This window comes from Podarcis filfolensis (genome assembly GCF_964270895.1).
Source record: "Podarcis filfolensis genome assembly, chromosome: W".
NCBI classification, from domain to species: Eukaryota; Metazoa; Chordata; class Lepidosauria; order Squamata; family Lacertidae; genus Podarcis; species Podarcis filfolensis.
The window spans coordinates 33,457,416-33,480,117 of NC_139619.1; the positions used below are offsets into that span (position 1 = coordinate 33,457,416).

At 46.5% G+C, this 22,702-nt stretch overlaps 1 long non-coding RNA gene across 1 annotated transcript in view; it reads right to left on the reverse strand.

Moving 5' to 3' along the window:
- Positions 1-9,839: 9,839 nt before the first annotated feature.
- LOC310753919 overlaps positions 9,840-22,702 on the reverse strand; it is a 36,396-nt gene continuing 23,533 nt past the window's right edge. Inside the window, exons 2-3 of the long non-coding RNA XR_014543510.1 lie at positions 10,080-10,273; positions 9,840-9,909 (exon numbers count right to left, since the gene is read on the reverse strand). This is a non-coding gene — a long non-coding RNA (uncharacterized lncRNA). The remainder of the gene's footprint in view (positions 9,910-10,079; positions 10,274-22,702) is intronic.

The window sequence follows — 22,702 nt, forward strand, 5'->3', positions numbered from 1 at the left end:
TCCTGTTAGCGTAAAGGAGAAAGCTCACAGACGGTTCAAGTCAGAGGGGGAGTCGTCTGATGAAGAAGACGCACTTGCTGGCCCCAGTGGGTCAGAAGAAGCACCCCAGTTTGTGCCCAGGTGGTCATCTCTGGCAACAAAGGGAATTCCACCTGAGAGGTTTCAGGTCACAAATGCGTGGGTTGGTCTCGCACAGTGCGAACCTGAGATTTGTGAGGAGGTTCAACAGGTGCCTGACAATGATGCCAGGAAGAAGAGAAAGGCAGTGGAGAAGGTGTTGAACACTCAGAGGTCCTCTCAGAAAGTGATACGAGAGGGGGTATGGAGAGAGTCAGAACTTACAGGGTTAAGAAGTTCTGAGTGACGTCTCACATTCTGAGGCGTGGTTTAGAATACTGAGGGGAGTGTTCTACTGTGTCTCTCACAGAGAGTGTGTGTTGCTCCGTTGCGGGAGAGGAGCAAGATGTGTGCTCTGTCACCAGGAGAGTTATGAACTGTTGTTCTGCTACGAGAATAAAGCTATTTGTAAGATAAGGAAGGCACCGTGCGTTAAGCCTGATTTATTACGCACACACGGCAACAGCTTCCGTTTCTACGCTGCGTATGCACTCTGCTGAAGCTGTGAGGAGCCCTTTGGAGCAGAGCACCGCAGGGGAAGCGTGTGGACTCCGGGGGCAAGCAAAGCTACTAATCAATCATCCCATATTAATTACATCAGCAAAATTCAGATGTCCTAAAAGTCTGTGTGCTTCATGGACACATCCGGAATGTGGCCTTACATTCCTCAACCCCTGGCTTGACTGTGCTGCTCTGCAATTTATAGGTGATTGTGAGTAGGTGCGAAAATACAGTCTATATAAACCATCAGAGTCCCGGGTATACAATAGACGTTTGTTCCCATCGAAAAACTTACACATTGACTTTAAGAAACTCACGGTTATGCCTTGAGGAGCAAAGCACCTTACTGACAATAAATTATCTACTGACGGGCAGTAAATGCAGTTTGCTATCGTAATATTTAAAGAGTCAAGTTTAACAGTAATAATAATAATAAATTTTATTTATATCCCGCCCTCCCCAGCCGAAGCCGGGCTCAGGGCGGCTAACAATAAAATGGTACAACATTCTAAAATCATTTCATTATAAAATTTATTCAACTCAAATTGATGGCAACCATTAGGCTAAAGTTCTGTGAAGATTGGCAAAGGAGGGAGTCAGGCTGTGCCCTGACCAAAGGCCTGGTGGAACAGCTCCGTCTTCCAGGCCCTGTGGAAAGATGTCAAGTCCCGCAGGGTCCTAGTCTCTTGTGACAGAGCGTTCCACCAGATTGGGGCCACAGCCAAAAAAGCCCTGGCTCTAGTTGAGGCCAGCCTAACCTCTCTGTAGCCTGGGAAGAAGAGTTTGGATTTGATATCCCACTTTATTACTACCTGAAGGAGTCTCAAAGCGGCTAACATTCTACTTTCCCTTCCTCCCCCACAACAAACACTCTGTGAGGTGAGTGGGGCTGAGAGACTTCAAAGAAGTGTGACTAGCCCAAGGTCACCCAGCAGCTGCATGTGGAGGAGCGGAGACGCGAACCCGGTTCCCCAGATTACGAGACTACCGCTCTTAACCACTACACCACACTGGCTCCCACACTGGGACCTTCAGAATGTTTTTGTTTGAAGACCGTAAGTTCCTCTGTGGGACATACCAGGAGAGGCAGTCCCGTAGGTGCCCCTGCCAAGCGACTTCAAGACTTGTGAATTGGCTAAATGTACATTACCAATTTCCTCTTCGAAAGAAATAAACAAGCTTCGATCATTGCAAATATGCTGATATGCTCCAGAGTCCACAATAAAATAATTCTACTTGGCACCTTTAATTCTTTTACTATCTGTTGTCCGAGCGTGAAAAGCTCACGGCTCTTTTCTGTCTTTACGATATGATGTCGGCTGCTGGGCTGACAACCGTGATTGACAAACAGAAACAGACTTGGGAGTACTTTGCTTTCTTTTGGATCTGCAGTCCTTTGCAAAATGTCCTTGTTTATTGCAGAACCAACAACGCTTGGCAACTTTAAATGCAGTCGTATCACCACAAGTTTGCATATGGCGTTCCTCATTATTTCTGGAAATAGGAGTGCTTGTCGCGCAACCCTCCCTTCTGTCCAACTCGCCCATTAATCTTGCCGTTACCCCTTCCACAGTTAATTGTGCTGGTGGAACGGCAGATATCTGGCTAGCTACACCATCAAAGTCCTCATTAAGGGAATCTTTTCTAATCTGCAAGACTGTCCCACATTTCTTTGGCAAAACAAAAAAAAAAATTTCCTTCCAGTAGCACCTTAAAGACCAACTAAGTTAGTTCTTGGTATGAGCTTTCGTGTGCATGCACACTTCTTCAGATACACTGAAACAGAAGTTGCCAGATCCTTCTATATAGTGAGAAGGTGGGGAGGGGTATTACTCAGAAGGGTGGTGGGAATGGGTGGTTGGCAGATAGCTGAGATAAGCCTGTTGACGACTCTTAACGACTGCAATAGGTCTTACAGGAAAAAGCAAGGGGTGAGAAGGTGAAAAATGGCTTTGTCATGTATAATGAGATAAGAATCCAATGTCTTTGTTCAGACCAGGTCTCTCCATGGTTTTAAGTTTGGTAATGAGTTGCAATTCAGCAGCTTCTCTTTCCAGTCTATTTCTGAAATTCCTTTGTAGTAATACAGCTACTTTGAGATCTTGTATAGAATGTCCTGGGAGATTGAAGTGTTCTCCTACTGGTTTCTCTGTCTTGTGATTCTTGATGTCCGATTTATGTCCATTTATTCTTTGGCGTAAGGTTTGGCCTGTTTGTCCAATATAGAGAGCTGAAGGACACTGTTGGCATTTGATGGCATATACAATGTTAGACGATGAGCAATTAAATAGTCCCAAGATGGTATGTGTGTTGTTGTTGGGGCCAGTAATGGTGTTGTCCGGGTGTATGTGGCAGCAAAGTTGGCATCTGGGTTTATTGCAGGCTCTGGTGCCAGTGTCTGTGTTACGTCTGGTTGTAGTATTATTGTGGGTTAGGAGTTGTTTAAGATTGGGTGGCTGTCTGTAGGCAATGAAAGGTCTTTCTCCCAGAGCTTGAGAAAGAGAACTGTCATTGTCCAGGAGAGGTTGTAGATCTCTGATGATGCGTTGTACTGTTTTAACTTGGGAGCTGTATGTGATGACTAGAGGTGTTCTGTTATTTTCTTTTTTGGGTCTGTCTTGCAGCAAGTTCTCTCTGGGTATCTGTCTGGCTCTGTTGATCTGTTGTCTAACTTCATCTGCTGGGTATTTTAGTTCTAAAAAGGTTTGCTGTAGATCTCTTAGATATGTTTGTCCTACCCACTCAAACCTCTCTTGTACCTGCGATACATTGACGATATTTTTATCATCTGGACACATGGTCAACAGACCCTGGACACCTTCCACCAGAAATTCAATGATTTTCACCCCACAATCAACCTAACAATGAATCAATCTATGCAAGAAATACATTTTTTGGACACTACTATAAAAATACAGGATGGATGCATAGACACCACCTTATACCGTAAACCAACTGACCGACAAACATATCTACATGCCTCTAGCTACCATCCCAAACATACCAAACAGTCCATTGTATATAGCCAGGCACTACGTTACAGCCGTATCTGCTCCAATTCTACAGACAGAGACTCTCACCTAAGAGATCTACAGCAAACCTTTTTAGAACTAAAATACCCAGCAGATGAAGTTAGACAACAGATCAACAGAGCCAGACAGATACCCAGAGAGAACTTGCTGCAAGACAGACCCAAAAAAGAAAATAACAGAACACCTCTAGTCATCACATACAGCTCCCAAGTTAAAACAGTACAACACATCATCAGAGATCTACAACCTCTCCTGGACAATGACAGTTCTCTTTCTCAAGCTCTGGGAGGAAGACCTTTCATTGCCTACAGACAGCCACCCAATCTTAAACAACTCCTAACCCACAATAATACTACAACCAGACGTAACACGGACACTGGCACCAGAGCCTGCAATAAACCCAGATGCCAACTTTGCTGCCACATACACCCGGACAACACCATTACTGGCACCAACAACATCACACATACCATCTCGGGACTATTTAATTGCTCATCGTCTAACATTGTATATGCCATCAAATGCCAACAGTGTCCTTCAGCTCTCTATATTGGACAAACAGGCCAAACCTTACGCCAAAGAATAAACGGACATAAATCGGACATCAAGAATCACAAGACAGAGAAACCAGTAGGAGAACACTTCAATCTCCCAGGACATTCTATACAAGATCTCAAAGTAGCTGTATTACTACAAAGGAATTTCAGAAATAGACTGGAAAGAGAAGCTGCTGAATTGCAACTCATTACCAAACTTAAAACCATGGAGAGACCTGGTCTGAACAAAGACATTGGATTCTTATCTCATTATACATGACAAAGCCATTTTTCACCTTCTCACCCCTTGCTTTTTCCTGTAAGACCTATTGCAGTCGTTAAGAGTCGTCAACAGGCTCATCACAGCTATCTGCCAATCACCCATTCCCACCACCCTTCTGAGTAATACCCCTCCCCACCTTCTCACTATATAGAAGGATCTGGCAACTTCTGTTTCAGTGTATCTGAAGAAGTGTGCATGCACACGAAAGCTCATACCAAGAACTAACTTAGTTGGTCTTTAAGGTGCTACTGGAAGGAAATTTTTTTGTTTTGTTTTGACTATGGCAGACCAACACGGCTACCTATCTGTAACATTTCTTTGGCAGTTATCTTATTCCTTATATAGACTACTTGCTGGTCACTGACTGCCAAATAAATTATAGCCCTGACTTTTGCATCTCCTTTTGACCAAGCATTAGTCACAGGGTCAGGAGGGTCATCAGTTACATAGGTCCACATTTCCCAAGAGGTCAAAAGAGCCTCCACCCGAAACGACCATAAACTATAGTTCTCATCTGTCAGCTGTGGGAAAATCAGAGCCTTCTCGGCTTCTGGAACCCAGTCAACCATTCTGGAACTCTTCCAGACCCACAGTACCACGCCAACAGGAGAAGGAGTTTTCAAACCTTTCTCAAAGTCCAAAAATGTGCAGTCATCCACTCAGCAGCTGGGCCCATAACCAAAGATGTTGGCTAATTGCAGATTAGTTGCGCTGCAGAGAGCTTGCTGGGGAGACCACACATTACAAGGAACTCAAAATAACTTTAGCTAGGTCTTAATAACAAAAACAAAAACTCCTTTTATACTAAATATATCAACAAGCATGACCTAACCACCAGAGTACTGAGAGAGCTAGGTGCTGCTCTTTATATATTATACCCAATTGCTGACACAGCTTAATTAACACAACTTAACAGCACCTGCTATACTGCTTCACAGCTGTAAAACTAGGTCATGTTATTTGCTCTGGCCCTTAAAGAATTACACATCTTGTGGAATGATAAGGAACCTTCAAATTTAAAGAGACCATTCAACTATACACACACACACACACACACACACACACACACACACACACGTATATATACAAAAAAGTTCCTTCCTCCTCCTCCTCCTTCTTCTTTTCTTAAAAATTGAAAATAGAAGGAAGCGAGGTCTATTCCAGTGGGCTTCCCTTTGGGCTCCGGCTTGCATTTAGCACACTCACCATCATGGAAGTGGGCTCGGGCTGAGCTTGGGTTCAGCCACGTGTTTACCTCTCCTCCTTTCCCTTGGCGGTGGCAGCGCAATGGTGACGGCAGCAGGGTCAGGGCTTCTCCTTTCCTCCTCCGCGCTTGTTCCTGGGTCCCTCCGGCCCCGGAGCCCTGGATGGCCGGGTGTCCCTCTCCTCCTTTTCCTTGGCACGGCGGCAGCAACAGGGGTTTGCGCAGCCTTCCTCTTGCTTCCTCTGCCTGCTTTTGACGTGCTAGCCGCAGTTGAGGGGGGGGGGTAGGCTCGTGCCAGGCTCAGCCACGTGTCTTTTCACGGCTTCCCTTGCCCTCCCGGTGCTCTTTCCTACCTCTCCTCTTTTTCCTTCTCAGCGGCATCATTGGCGTTAGCAGCAGCAAGGTCGGGGCTCCGTGTCTTTCTCTCTCTCCTCTCTCCTCTTCTCCCCTGTGCCGGCTTTGGGATCTTCTTGGTCCCAGATCGTCGCTGGGCAGTCGGCCGGGTGGCTGGGTGTCCTCGCTTTCATTCCCGGCTTGGCCTGGGGGGAGGGGTTGGCACCTCCCTCAGTTGGCACACTGGGCACCCCTGGTTCCCTGTCATTTGTGGCGGCAGCAGCAGCAGTCCCAGTGGTCCGGGAGCCAGCCAGGTAGCCCAATTGGTTCTGGCTGGCTTCAGGAGCTGCTCACTGCCATGGCATCCGCCATGATGCCTCACAGCAAGTCCAGATGAAGTCTGTTCTATGATCTTTGTTGGCATGCCAGATCCTTTCAACCCATCCCAATGTTCTGCTCACTGCCATGGGCGTAGCCAGGATTTTTGTTGAGGAAGCAGGCTTTTGTTGGGGGGGAAGAACCTCATATTTGTACTGATTTGTATTGATTTAGGGTGCCAGCTGCCCCTCTGCCCACCCTGGCTACGCCCATGTGTCACAGCCTTTAGAGGGAAGGGCTGTAGCTTAGTAGAGCATCTGCTTTGCATGCAGGAGGTCCCAGGGTCAATTGCTGGCATCTCCAGGTAGGGCTGGTAATGCCCCTGCTTGAAACCTTGGAAAGCTGCTGTCAGTCAGTGTAGACAGTACTGAGCTAAATGGACCAATGGTCTGACTCTGTATAAGGCAGCTTTCTGTGTTCCTGGAAAGCGCTGTAGCTGAGCGGCAGCCCATCTGTTTTGCATGCGGAAGGCTCCAGATTTGATCCCTGGCATCTCCAGGTACGGCTGGGAATATCCCTTGCCTGACTTTCTGGAGAGCTGCTGCCAGTCAGTGTAGACAATACTGAGGTAGAAAGACACATAGTTCTGATTCAGTATAAAGAAGTTCTCCATGTTCCTAGGTTCAAGCCCTAGGATCTCCAGGTAAGTTTGGGAGAGACTTCCAACTTGAAACCGTGGAAAGCCGCTGCCAGCCAGTGTAGACAGTACTGAGCTAAATGAGTCAATGGGATGACGCAGTACAGGTGAAACTCGGAAAATTAGAATATCATGGAAAAGTTCATTTATTTCAGTAATTCAACTTAAAAGGTGAAACTAATATATGAGACAAACTCATGATATACAAAGCGAGATATGTCAAGCCTTTATTTGTTATAATTGTGATGATCATGGTGTACAGCTGGTGAAAACCCCAAAGTAATAATCTCAGAAAATTAGAATATGAAATGAAATCAGCAAAACAAGGACTGCAAATAGAGCAATATTGGACCTCTGAGAAGTAGAAGCATGCATATGTACTCAATACTTGGTTTGGGCCCCTTTTGCATCAATTACTGCCTCAATGCAGCGTGGCATGGATGCAATCAGCCTGTGGCACTGCTGAGGTGTTATGGAAGACCAGGATGCTTCAATAGCAGCGTTCAGCTCTTTCGCATTGCTCGGTCTCATGTCTCTCATCTTTCTCTTGGCAATGTCCCACAGATTCTCTATGGGGTTCAGGTCAGGCGAGTTTGCTGGCCAATCAAGCACAGTAATCCCATGGGCATTGAACCAGGTTTTGGTACTTTTGGCAGTGTGGACAGGTGCCAAGTCCTGCTGGAAAATGAAGTCAGCATCCCCATAAAGCTCGTCTGCGGAAGGAAGCATGAAGTGCTCCAAAATCTCCTGGTAGACAGCTGCGTTGACCCTGGACTTAATGAAGCACAGTGGACCAACACCAGCTGATGACATGGCTCCCCAAATCTCTTTTCTGATGAGAGCAGCTTTTGGATCTCATTTGGAAACCAAGGACCCAGAGTCTGGAGGAAGAATGGGGAGGAACACAATGCCAGATGCTTGAAGTCCAGTGTGAAGTTTCCACAGTCTGTGTTGATTTTCCATGATATTCTAATTTTCCGAGTTTCACCTGTATGTCAGCTTCCTATGTTCCTATCTCCAGCATGCCTTATTCTGCTACCCACAGTGACTGCCAGGCCCTTCATCCCTGTTGCTAAGCAGTGAGGATCTAGGGTCACCAGAAGTATCAGCCAGAGGGGCAAGAAAAGGTGGCAGGCAGCCTTCAAACCCTGTTTGAGTTTGAGTTGCGAGGCATTCCCTCATCTTCATGGTGTAAGTCTCCAAGCGGAGGTTCTCAGCGGAAACTTGGAAAAGGGACTCAGTGGTGCGATCGGATTCTGACAGCTTGGTCAGAAATAGCTTCCCAGGCTCCAAGAAACACAGCTCCATTTCCTGAACAGAGAAGATGATCTGATGGGTAACACTTGCCATCTGGTGGGTAACACTTGCCAATGTGCATCAATATGTATGTATTAGAAAAATGTGTCACATAAGTGGAAAATAAAATGAAAATGCACATAAGGGGGAATTTCTTGCATAAAACTATAGTCAAAACTGAACACAAAACATTTAGAGAGATCTGTACTAAAGCAGTAACATATTTTCATGAGGATTTAAAGCAAAAACTCACAAATTGTTGCAAAAAGTGGAAAACTGAATTTAAGATAGGAAGAAATGAGAAACGGAGAGAACTGAGCTTTATTTCTTTATTACATTTACATCCCACCTTTCCTCCAAGAAGCTCAATGTGGTGTACATGGTTCTCCTTCTCCCCATTTTATCTTCACTGCAACAACCCTGTAAGTTACGTTACGCTGAGAGTGAGTGGCTGGCCCAAGGTCACTCAGAGACCTCCATGGCCAAGTGGATAAATTTGAACCCTAGTCTTCCAGGTCCTAGGCCAGCACTCAAGCCACTACACCACATTGGCTTCACATTGCAAATGGACAGATTATCCCATCCCTAGTACTATCAATAGTGATGCACTAAAGTAGTGAAGAGGGCTGCCTACCTTCCCAACGCGTGCCAATTCCTGCCGTAGCGTCACCACCATCTCTTCGTAACGGCACCTCCTGCTCTCTGAGATACGTCCCACAATGTCACTGTTTTTATTCTCAGGAACTGGGAGGGAGGGAGAGAGATTAGACTGTATGCACAGCTGTAGAACTCATGCCAGGCTAGCATAAAGAGAGAGATTACAATCCCTTCTACATTAAAAAATAGTAATGTGTTGTTGTTGTTGTTGTTGTTTTTATAAAACCACTGGGTTAGCTGACATTCCCATGCTGCTAAAGAAGCCTGCCAGATTTTAGTTCTGTCTTCAGTTTTATGCACAAGTTCATAGTTACTCATTCTTATATGTTTTATTACAGTTACTTAAATAAAAGTGGCTTACAGACAATAAAAAGGGAGGGCTTGACCACAATAGTTCAGGCATTGGTGACTTCAAGATTGGATTACTGCAATCAACTCTGTGTGGGTTTGAAACTAAAGTTAGTGCAGAATGCTGCAGTATGTTTGTTGACAGGAGGCCCTGTCAGCATATAACACTTCTGCTCAGATAACTGCACTGGTGGCCCATTTGGTAACAGCCTAAGTTCAAGGTGTTACTATCGGCAAAACAATTTTGGGTTTAAAAGACTATCACCATCAGGTTGAACTGAGTGTGAGAATGCAGTGGCTACCAGTGCAACTGGCAAGGTATTGTCCAAAAACTGAGCAGTGGTGTTCTGCACTGGCTGCAGTTACTGAGCTGTCTTCAAAGGAAGCCCCAAGCAGAGTACTTTGCAGTAGTATAGCTGGTAGTCTGCATAAATGAAAGATAGCACATTTGCTAAAAACACTGATTATGGTGCCAGAATTAAATTGGTAAACATTTACTTATGACTTCAGCAAGGCCTCAGACTTCCCGGGCAACAATAACATTTTCACTTTCTTGAGCCTTTAAAAATGCCAGTGTTGCAGCCTCTCTGGAATAGAAACAGAGTGGGAGAAACTTGAAGCAAGAGACACTTGGGATTTGAAGTAAGGGTGAGTGAGGGGTGTGGCCTGGAAAAAGTTCCAAGGGTCAAGTAGAGAGGCCACATTTGGCCAACAGGCCTGACAGCACAGAATAACATCACAACTCTTACTTCCTTACTTGTATTGCACTGGATTTTCAGTGATGTCATCATTGGGCATTCCCTCAACCCACATCTGCTGACGATGTGATAAAAACCCATTGCCTGAGCAGGTTTCCACATCCCTCACCACCGGAATTGTTCCTGGGATCTGCGGGAGCTTGTGCTGGGCTATCTTGCTTCTCGCCTCTCCCAGAGTGCGCACAAGGTTTATCTAGCCAAAGCCAAAGCCAAAATAATTAGACATCGTCCTTTAAAGTGAAAGAGGGCATGCTTATACTCACCAGAAACAGAGTGCACTTGCCAAGCAAAGTTAAGTACTTATGGGTCCCACCCTGATTTAATTCTTCGTAATATTTTGTTGTCATTTTTTAATAGCTAGAATTAAAGCATATTGTTGAAGGTTAATGAAGTGAAAGTTGGCAAGTGAATAAAGGAGAAAATTGTAAGGCAGGGTTTGAATGGTAATGAGAGGCAAAAAATAAGGGGAAAGATTTTTCCATACAACTTCCAAATTACAATTTTCTCCCTTACAAACATGTATACTAAGATTTCAATTCACCTATGTGATGAAGTGAGCATGAGTCCCCAAAAGCTTGTGTTGGCATTCATCTGTCTTAGGAGACAATAGGGGAGTGTGCCTTTGTGGGTGAAGTCAAACTTTTGGAAGGTTACAGTGCCTGCTATGACTGTAGAGACCAATATGGGAGAGACAGGTTTGTTACAATATTCCGTTCCACCTTTACAGACATGTGGAATTTTTGTATGTCACATGTCTGTTTACACTCCAGCACAGCTTGCTGGGAACTTCCGTTTGTGTATAGCTTTTGCTTATGCTGCTTGCACTTGGACACGAAAGGGAGAAGACATGTTTTTCCTTTGTCCTGCTGTATGCTAAATAAACTGCTTGTAAATATGCTTTACACAGCCTCTATCTGCCACTTCTGTTGTGTGTTATTTACTCTGCTGATTAGAGCGTGCTCCAGCTTCTGAAGGCTTCTGAAGCTGTGGGTCGCTGTTTGATGCTGAGCCAAGGACCGGAGATTGCCCGGCTACCGGCCAGTGGGCCAGAGCCAGCTGGGGGCCTGCAAATTGCCCCCGATCCCTTGGACACATCCCAACAATAGGGTTATGGGCCCAGATCCACAGTGCTTACACGAGAGTAAGGCTGCTGATGACTGCTGTGTCGACCCAGCATGGAGAGAGGTATGTGGAGCCAAGCATTCCTGGCCGAGGCTAGAGGGCTTTTGATGTCCGAGCCAAGCAATTAAGGCTGGAGAGAAGCAGGCCGCATGATTTATGACTTGCTTAGATAAAGCGACTGTGAAGAGAATTCAGTTCCTGGCTATAGTAAAAAGCAGGAATGGATCTCTTATAGGCAACGTCAGATGGGACCCTGCGTCCACGTCTTAATGGACACAATTATCAGACCTGGGCAAGGTACTGCAAGGGTCAACTGTGAAAGCTTGCAGTGTGGTACACTGTGTTAGGATAGTTCCGTTCCACCTTAAAAGGGTCAGGCATGATTGTTGTGTATCACATGCCTGTTTACTCCCAGCACTGCTCGCTGGGAACTTCCGTTTTGTATATAGCTTTTGTTCCGGCTGTTTTCCTGGACACGGAGGCAAGCAGTCATGTTTTTCCTTTGTTCTGAACTACGTTGAATAAAGCTGTAAATATGCTCTCCTGTCTGCATCCTTTCATTGTGGAGACTCTGCTGAAAGGGTGTGCACGGGCCTTGGAATGTCTCCGAGCCTCGTGTCGCTAATTGACTGATGCTGTTCCACGGGAGACCGGTGATCATCCAAAGACGACTGGGGGCCTGCCTGATGCCTCCGTCTCCCTGGCAGTATCCCAACAATAGGTTATGGGCCCAGATTCACAGTGCTTACAGGAGAGTAAGACTGCTAAGGACTGCGAGAGGTATGTGGAAAAGCGAGGCTTTTCTGTGCCGCGGCAGAGAGTCTTTGAAGTCCGAGCCAACTAATTAGGCCAGCAGAGAGCAAGCAGGCCTCGTAATTTACGACTGCCAAAGATAAGGAGCCTTTGAAGGGAATAAGGCTTATGGCTGAAGTAAAGAGCTGAAATGGATCTTTTACAAGCCTCAGTTGGGACTCCGTGCCCAAAGCTTAATGGCCACAACTATCAGACCTGGGCAAGGTACTGCGAGGGCCAGATGAGAAGGCTTGGTGTGTGGCACACTGTTTCTGAGGACCCTCCCAGCACCTTTGACAGATGAATGGGTGGCACAGGATTCAAGAGCCATGGGAATAATTTTGCTCTCAGTAGCTCCTGAAGAGTTAATCACCCTGGCTGGCAAGGCCAGCTGGCGTGAGATGTGGGAAGGGCTTCAGGCCTGTCATCTCCGACAAGAGGCCGGGTCTGTGTTGCTTTACTTCAGAAAGCTGCACAGGAAGCGTTTGGAGCCAGGGGAAGACCTTAGAGCCCACGTTTTGCATTTGCAGCATCTCAGACAGGAATTGACTCATAGAGGTTTCAATATACCTGAGTCTCTGTTTGCAATCCTTATCCTGGACTCCCTGGATGAGAGCTATCATGCTGTGGCAAGCCAACTGGCAACTCTTCCTGCGCAGGACCTCACTGCTACAAAAGTTTTGGTGACCTTGCAAAACAAATATGATAGGAGGAATGCAGCTGAGTCAGCTTGTGCGCTTCAGGGGGAGCAGTGTGGGACAGCATTCCAGCCTCCAGGGGGAGCCAAGGCGTTGGCAGCTGTGAAGTGCTGGAACTGTGGAAACCAAGGTCATATTCAGAGATGTTGCCCAAAGGCTGAAGCTAAATGAAAGAAGAAGCCTGCAGATGCCCAGAAGCAGAAAGGGGGGGGGGAACCCAGGCCAGTGAAAAACAAGGCTTTGTTTGCTGGCACTGCTTCTCCAAAGGCCAAAGGCAGATTTATCATGGATTCTGGAGCGACGAGGCACCTTATGAAGAATCAGCACTTGTTTATTTCCTTCACACCTCAAGATGGAGAAATTCAACAGGCTGATGGAAAGACGTTGAGAATTGCAGGAGTCGGGACAGTGAAACTGGCAAGTCTGCACACAACCATCAGCGAAGTACTTTTTGTTCCAAATTCTGCAGACAATTTCCTCAGCGTCCCACAGCTGACTGGGCGAGGCTTTGAGATTTCCTTCAAGAAGAGCGTCTGTGTCATCAGGAAGAGCAAAGAGGACATTTTGCACATGAAGTTTATAGATGGCTTGTTCTTGATAACTTATGATGACAATGCAGTTGATGTGTCTAATGTTGAATCTTGTTGTGTTGCACAAACTAACAAAGTTCTTCATGCAGGATGTATTCACGAGGCGCACCAAAAATTTGGTCACATGTCTTGGCAGGCACTGGCCAAGATGCCTGGGTTGGTTCAGGGTTTGAACTACAAGCCCTGTAAGTTTCACATGAAATGTGTATCTTGTGCAGAAAACAAAGTGAAGGTTGCTCCGAAAGGCAAGGTGTCTAGCAGTCAGGCTTCCAAACCCTACCAGCTAGTCCATGCAGACCTGGTTGGTCCACTTGCACCCTCTTTGGGTGGAGCATGGTACTTCATGGTTTTAATTGATTCTTTTTCCAGGTACATTCATGTGTTTATGCTCCAGCAGAAGTCAGAAGCGTTTCCTAAGTTCAAGGTGTTCTGTGCTTGGTTGCAGAATGCTCACAATAAACGCATTGGCTGTTTATTTTCTGATCGAGGCGGTGAATTCACTTCTCAGAAGTTTGAAGCTTTTCTGACTGAGAAGAGAATCCAGCACGGCCTCTCAAGTCCCAGATCTCCATGGAAGAATGGACTTTGCGAGCGAGCAAACCATACTTTGCTCCAAGGCCTAAAAACCTTGTTGCATGATGCCAATCTCCCTGATAAATATTGGGCTGAAGCTTTATCGTGTTTTCTTTATTCCTATAACAGGAGACTGTCATCACCTATTGGTTGTACTACCTATGAGCAGATGTTTGGTAAGAAACCTTACGTCAAACACATGTGAATCTTTGGTTCTCACATGTGGGTACATACAACACAGAGCAGCAAGCTTGGGAAGCGTGGGGCACATGGTTTGTTCATGGGGTACAAAAAAGGTGAATACAGGGTATTCATGACTGACTCAAAGTCCCTTAGGTTCACAAAGAGTGTTGAGTACAATCCTAAGGGGGGGGGGATGTGGGAATTTTCCAGAGTCACTCAGAGGAGGATGAAGATGATGTGAAGAAGAAAAAGATGATGAGGTAGAAGAGGAAGCTGATGATGATCAGAGTTTGGATTCCAGCTCAGTGGGCAGCGCTGCTGCTGTTGTAAGCGACAGTGATGACACAGCAGACTACAAGAGCGCAAAGGCCTCAGTCAGACCATCTGATGCGTCTGACACTGAATTGGAAGAACCACTGTTCACCATTTACCCCTTTTCTCCTAAGAAAGAGTAGATGAGTCCAGAAGACTTGCGTCTAGTATGCAGATCTGAAAGGGCCCTAAAAGGCAAACCCCCAAAGAGATTTGCTGATGAGTTTCCTAAGACAGCAACTGCTGTTCTTAGTAGCTCAGAGAAGGTGTGGGAACCTTCAAGCTTCAAAGAGTTTCAGGAATTAACCTCTAAAGATTCTGAGGCATGGCTTAATTCCATGAAGGCTGAAGTCGATTCCTTGAATAGGAACCAAACCTGGGAGCTAGTGCCAGTAGTCCCAGGAATGAGACTGGTTGGCAGGAAATGGGTCTTCAAAGCAAAGACAGACCAGACGGGCAAGGTTGTAAGACACAAAGCCAGATTGGTCGCCAGAGGTTTTTCACAGGTAGCAGGACAGGATTACCACGAGACCTACTCACCCAGCGTCAAGTATGAGAGCATTAGGCTAATGCTCCAGATTGCTGCAGAGGAGAAACTGTACGTTTCTCATCATGATGTGAACACAGCCTTTTTGTACAGGGTTTTGGGGGAGGAGCTGTATATGCTTCCACCTGATGGAGTGGAGACACAGAAGGAAATGGTCTGTAAACTACGGAAGTCCTTATATGGTCTTAAGCAGAGTGCCAGGTGTTGGAACACAAAACTCACCGAGACATTGCTTTCCCTAGGTTTTCACAAAGGCAAAGCTGATCCATGTGTGTTTGTCAAAGAGGAGGGGCAAAACAAACTGTATTTATGTTTTGTTGATGATCTTCTGATGTTTTGGAAGAATCGGGCTTTGTACCAAAGCACCCTAGCTCAGCTGAAGGAGCACTTTGACATGATGGATCTTGCTGAGGTATCCAACTATCTTTCTCTGCAGGTGGAGAAGGACCAAGCAGGTAATTTTCTGGTACACCAAACACAGAAAATTGCTGATGTATTAACCAGGTTGAATTTGGTTGATGCAAACCCAGCAGACACACCGATGGTGACAGGTTACCAGGTAGATAGCACTGCTGAAGCGTTTTCTGACACTACGCTGTACAGATGCATTCTAGGCAAGCTGAATTTCAGTGCTAGATGTTCAAGACCTGACATAGCTGTAAGCACTAACCTGCTTAGCAGACATGCTAACAATCCTACTGTTCTGGATTGGAAAGCTCTGAAGCGCATAGCCCGCTATTTGAAGGGGACTTTGCACTACTGGCTGAGGTTCACCAGTCAGGAGACTGGAGGTCTTGAAATCTTTGCAGATGCTAGTTTTGGAAGTGACACCGCGGATGGTACAAGCACTTCTGGAGTATGCTACATGTACAACCACTGCCTGTTTGACTGGTTGTGCAGGAAACAGACGACAGTAAGCCTAAGTTCCTGTGAAGCAGAACTCAATGCCCTGTCGTTTTCACTCATGGATTGTGAATGGTTGATGCAACTGTTTCAGGACATCAGAGTTTCTGTGAAATGTCCTATACAAGTGTATCAAGACAATAGATCCTGTTTGGCTTTGCTGAACTCAGAGAGTTGCAAGCAAAGAACCAAGTACTTGCAGATTAAGTTACATCGTGCAAGAGAGTGTATTCAGAAAGGACTCATTCAGGTGTCCTACATGGCAGGAAATGAAATTCCTGCTGATCTGTTGTCTAAGGTTGTTAACAGAGAACAACTTAAAGTTTATGTACAAAGGTTGCAATTGGGTTGAACCACAGGTACTACAGGTTACACGGAAAGGGGGAGGATGTTAGGATAGTTCCGTTCCACCTTAAAAGGGTCAGGCATTATTTTGTGTATCACATGCCTGTTTACTCCCAGCACTGCTCGCTGGGAACTTCCGTTTTGCATATAGCTTTTGTTCCGGCTGTTTTCCTGGACACGGAGGCAAGCAGTCATGTTTTTCCTTTGTTCTGAACTACGTTGAATAAAGCTGTAAATATGTTCTCCTGTCTGCATCCTTTCATTGTGGAGACTCTGCTGAAAGGGTGTGCACGGGCCTTGGAATGTCTCTGAGGCTCGTGTCGCTAATTGACTGATGCTGTTCCACGGGAGACCGGTGATTGTCCAGAGACGACTGTGGGCCTGCCTGATGCCTCCGTCTCCCTGGCAGTATCCCAACACACTCTTACTGAAGCTCCCCAAAGAAGTTTGGGGAGTGCAAAGAAGTTTCACTATGCCTGAGTCTTTGTTTGCAATCCTAATTTTGGATTCCTTGGATGAGAGTTACCACGCTGTGGCAAGTCAGCTGGCAACTCTACCTGCACAAGACCTGTCTGCCACAAAGGTTTTGGATACCCTCCAAAATGGGTATGATAGGAAGAACGCAGAGGAACCAGATTGTGTGCTTCAGGGGGAGCATGCTGTGACATCATCTGGGACAGCATTCCAGCCACCAGGGGGAGCCAAGGAGTTGGCAGCTGTGAAGTGCTGAGTCTGTGGAATCCAAGGCCACATACAGCGTGACTGCCCAAAGGCTAAAGGTAAACAAAGGAAGAAGCCTGCAGATGGCTGGAAGAAGGTGGGCCAAAAGCCCAAACCAGTGCAAAACAAAGCTTTGATTGCTAGCACTGCTGCTCCAAAGGCCAAGAGCAGGTTTGTTGTCGATTCGGGAGCGTCGCAGCACATTTCGAAGGACAAACACTTGTTTATCTCTTTTACTCCACGGGATGGAGTAATTCAACAGGCTGATGGTAAGACTTTGCGAATTGCAGGAGTTGGGACAGTGAAATTGGCCAGTCTGCACACCACCATCAGCATGGTACTGTATGTTCCTGATTCAGCAGACAATTTGCTCAGCATCCCACAGCTGACTGACAAGGCTTTGAGATTTGCTTCAAAATGGGGATCTACATCATCAAGAAGAACAATGAGGACACCTTGCATGCTAGGTTTGTAGATGGTTTGTTCTTGATAACATATGATGACTCTGCTGTTGATGTGTCTAATGTTGAATCTTGTTGTGTCACACAAACTAACAAAGTTCTTCATTCGGAATATATTCATGAACAGCACAGAAGATTTGGTCACATGGCATGGCAGGTGCTCGCCAAGATGCCAGAGATGGTTCAGGGGTTAACCATCAAGACCTGCAGGTATCACATGAAATGTGTCTCTTGTGCAGAAAACAAAGTGAAGGTTGCTCCCAAAGGCAAAGTGTCTAGCAGACAGGCTTCCAAACCCTATCAGCTAGTCCACACAGACCTGGTTGGTCCACTTGCACCTTCTTTGGGTGGATCAAGGTACTTCATGGTTTTAATTGATTCTTTTTCCAGGTTCATTCATGTGTTTGTGCTCAAGCAGAAGTCAAGCATTTCCTAGGTTCAAAGTGTTCTGTGCTTGGTTGGAAAATGCCCACAATAAACACATTGGTTGGTTGTTTTCTAACCGAGGCGGCGAATTCACTTCTCAGCAGTTTGAAGCTTTTCTGACTGAGAAGGGAATCCAGCAGGACCTCTCAAGCCCCAGATCTCCATGGGAGAATGGACTTTGTCAACGGGCGAACCAGACTTTGTTGCAAGGCCTAAAAACCTTGTTGCATGATGCCACTCTCCCTGAGCAATATTGGGCTGAATCTTTATCGTGTTTTGTTTATTCCTATAATAGGAGACTGTCTTCACCTATTGGCTGTACTCCCGATGAGAAGATGTATGGTATTTAGTAAGAAACCTTATGTCAAGCACATGAGAATCTTTGGTTCTGACATGTGGGTCCACACTCCACAGAGCAGCATGACTGACTCTAAGACCATTCGGGTCACAAAGAGTGTTGAGTACAATCCAAAGTTGGGGTGTGTGGGGGAATTATCCAGTCACTCAGAAGAAGAAGATGATGAGGTAGCAGAGGAAGGTGAGGATGATGATCAGAGTTCGGATTCCAGTTCAGTGGGCGGTGCTGCTGCTGATGTCAGCGACAGCGATGAGACTACAAGAGAGCTAAGGCCTCACTCAGACTATCTGATGGGTCTGACACTGAACTAGAAGAACCACTGTTCACCATTGGCCACTTTTCTCCTAAGAAGGAGGACATGAGTGCTGAAGGCTTGCATCTAGTACGCAGATCTGAAAGGGCCACTGTCAGGGAACTGCCATCGGAACAGGGGCGGGAAACAGAGGGGCAGTTGTGTTACAGGGAGCCTCCGAAAATCTTGTGAAGCAATTCCTCTTCCGGTGATGAGGAAAGCCCCACCTCCAGTGCGGAAGAGGTAAAAGGACCAGAGGATGCTGGTGGGAGCCACAGCACCGCTCCTGGCCAAGCCGGCCAGGAGGGAAGCACGCCCCTTCCGTCGCCCACCCTGTGCAGAAGTCTAAAGCGCAAAGAGGGAAGGAAAAGGCTGGGAGTAACGAGACTTTTATTTTGGGGGAGGTCCAGGAAACATATGTTGGAATCTAAAGCCATATCAGTCAGAGGAATTTGGCACTCTCCAGGTGCCCGGCTTTGATTCCTTGTTGACCTCCCCCGTCAGCGACTCCCGGCAAGACAAGACGAGGTCTCTATCGGCCGATCCTCCTCACGAACGTGAGAAGAACACAACCATCCCTCCTCCCTCACTCCCAGGGAGGGGAGAGAGACAGACAGAAATGTATTTACATGCCTTTATTTCTGTCTTTCCAGCAGTGCAGAGAAAACATGTCTGCACTCTCTTTACAGCAATAGCAGAGGGGGAATAACTCCACCCATGTACTTCTGGTACAGGGTCATGTGCCACTCTGAGCTAACATCCGGTGCTCAGAGCACAGAATAGACTGTCCTTTGTTCCCACGGTACAGTCCCATAACATCAACATCCTGTTTGGCTTTCCAGCCATCTGGAGCACTCAGCAGCATTGCTCCTTTTTCGTAACAACCTCCCCCAAAAGAATCAATGCGTGTTGCGGCAAGCAAAGCGTGATCCAGGGAAAACAAACAGTTGTTATACACATAACACTCCCCTGTTGTTTCAGTTCCACCCTTGGAACTACCCGTCACTGGTTTCCCCAGTGTACCTCTCTGGTTGTCTGGCTTCCAAGGAATGAGTGCATCTGCATTACCTTGGCTAGCAACTCTCTGTTGTGTTTTTGTCTCTGACTTAGACACAGCTCCAACCTGTCCTCGGTTGTGTACAACAGCAACACATGCAACAGCTAAGTTAGCAAACTCTTCTGAGTACCTTTTGGGCGGTTCACCCTTTGTGACTCTCTCAGACCTGCGTAAGAGGTGCTGATCCTCTCTGCTCACTGGTTCAGTCTCAGGACTCTTAGGAGAACCAGTTCCAATAGTAAACAGTGGTTCATCCTTCACCTGTGAAGGTCTATCCATTGTGTGAGATTTCCTCTCAATGACTGTGACAACTGAGCTCTCTGAGCTATCACTGTCGCTCTCAGTACCACTGTACTCTGTGAAATCATCATCATCATCTGAATTGTCCTCTGTGGGAAATGTGTGTACTATCACTCTCTCCTGTTCAGGAGCACTCTCTAGAAATTTTGTGAGAATCACCTGACCAGACTCAGACAAAATTACTCTGTAGAGACCCTTTTCATATCCCACAAAAATGCCTCTGGCATTCTTTACTCCACCTGGAGCTTCTGTCCTCACATGAGACCCAAAAACCTTGAAATGGGCAACAGAAGGTTTTCTCTGGAACAGTTTCTCAAAAGGAGAACTTCCCAACTCTTTTGAAACCTTTCTCACCCACGCGTAACAAAACGACATGAGCGACTCCGCCCAGAACTCATGTGGCAGATGTGAACTAAGCAATTGCGCATTCATCCCCTTTTGCAATTCTTTGTTCACCCGTACACAGACACCCCTGTTCCACGCTTCCGCTGAAACAGCAACCTTGTGCCTTATCCCTTTCTTCTGCAGGAACCTCTGGAAATCCTGTAAAAGAAAAATCTGCTTCTCATCTGTCAAAAGACAATCAATGTTAGCATCATGCATCTTTTTAACCTTGTCACAAAACTCCTGAAACCTTTCCAAGGCTTCCTGTGGCCTTTTTAACACATAAACCCAGACAAAGTTAGAGAAATGATCCACACACACAAGATAAAATCTTGCATTGCCTCTAGATGGTTCTAGAGGACCAATCACATCAGCATACACCCGCTGAAATGCTCTGTCGACCCTGGCCACCTTCTTGGCGCTCGTTTTGGTCACACCTGCAAGAGAAATCAAGTTAGACTCAGAATTACATTCCATGTAATCACTTTGGTCAAAGTCCAACAAATACAGTCCATCTTTCTCTCTGGCAGAAAGATACAACTCTCCATCTTTGAAGATCTTGCAGCTCTCAGCATCATAGGACAGTTTCAGTCCTTTCTTTGCAATCTGCGAAACACTCAGCAGATTGAACTTCAATTCAGGAACCAAGTAAACATTGTTTATAGTCAGGTTCAGACTCTTAAGATACACAGTTCCAATCCCGGTCGCTTCCAGCTCCTGACCGTTGGCTTGTTTCACAGCGAAGCTTTGCTTCTTAAACGTCGAAAAGAGCTGCTTGTGCGGAGACATATGGACAGTACAGCCCGTATCGATTATAAAAGAGTGTCCAACATCTGGCGTGGTTCCTTTCGCCATCAGGGCCTTTGCAGGTTTCACCGAAGACTTGGTATGACCTTTGCCTGCTGCCTCAGGCTTTGCTGAGCGGCCCTTAGCTCCTTTCGGCTGGCGTGGCTTCTTACAGTTCCGCTGAAGATGCCCAGCCTGTCCACAATTGTAACATCGGACAACGTTCAAAGCTACAGCATCCTCTCCAGTAGCAACAACAGTGGGGAAATTAGAACTCCGTTCTTCCCTCCCCCTGTCCTTCACCTCCAGTGCAGCAAGCCTGTCGTGTTCATTCAAAACAACGGCAGACACCCTCTCCGCGGTCAATTCGTTCGCCGGAAGGGAACCAAGCTGACTGGCAACCGTTTTGTAAGTCCGATTTAAGCTGTTAATCATCATGAAGCAAAACACTTCCTCCTGTAGACGGAAATTGCGTTCCACCATCTGTTGGCGCAGATATTTCATTTCCGTCAGGTGCGCTTGAACATCTCCATCAGGCGCAAGCCTCAGATTGGTAAGCTTCTCAAAATATAGCAACGCTGAAGATCCAGCATCTCTCTGATGTGTTCTACGCAGCGTCTCCCAAATCTCACGCGCATATTCCAAATCCTGAATATGCACAAGTTGATCATCCGAGACACACAGAATTATAGCCGTCCTGGCTTTCACATTCTGTGACTCCCAACCTCGCGTTGGTGCTTGAGGGATGGGGTTCTCAATCACCCCAAAAATCCTCTGATTCTGCAGCAGGGCCTTCATCTTTACAGACCAAGATGAATAATTGTCATTAGTCAGGGGAGGCGGGTAAGGCAAGCCTCCCCCCTTCTTGGCATCCATTGTGAATCCAAGTCTCAGCTCTCTTTCTCGAGCCAGTAAAATCCAAAAGTCTCTTTTGAGCTGTTTACAGCCTCTCTCAGGCAATCTGCAAGCTGTCTCACAGTCCTTGCAAAGAAGCGAATTCAAAACAACTTTCGCTTTCCCATTGCTCTGACTGAGCCAGCCCCAGGTGTCAGTAACTTTCCACTGTACTGACTGTCGTTGCTTAGCAACTGTGCATACCTCTTCTTCTTATCTAGCCACAAGAATTTCTGGTATGCAAGCCTTTGCTCTCAGAGCTGTTTTTCCAAACGCAGCTCTCCTGTGAACCAGAGAATCAATCTGCATTCACACTTTTAGCCCGATATTCAGCATACCTTTTCGGGGCTCCGATGCTTGGAAAACACCCCCTCTTGGTGTCCAGCCGTCTGTTCAGCTTCTGGCTGCAATGCAGACGTTATCTTCTTTCCTTGGTGCAGAGGATGGCACACGATCCATCAACCTCTCACCTCTCATGCTGATTCCCACGGATCAGATAACCAGCGGCATCTGCTACCATATGTTGAAATCTAAAGCCATATCAGTCAGAGGAATTTGGCACTCTCCAGGTGCCCGGCTTTGATTCCTTGTTGACCTCCCCCGTCAGCGACTCCCGGCAAGACAAGGCGAGGTCTCTATCGGCCGATCCTCCTCACGAACGTGAGAAGAACACAACCATCCCTCCTCCCTCACTCCCAGGGAGGGGAGAGAGACAGACAGAAATGTATTTACATGCCTTTATTTCTGTCTTTCCAGCAGTGCAGAGAAAACATGTCTGCACTCTCTTTACAGCAATAGCAGAGGGGGAATAACTCCACCCATGTACTTCTGGTACAGGGTCATGTGCCACTCTGAGCTAACATCCGGTGCTCAGAGCAC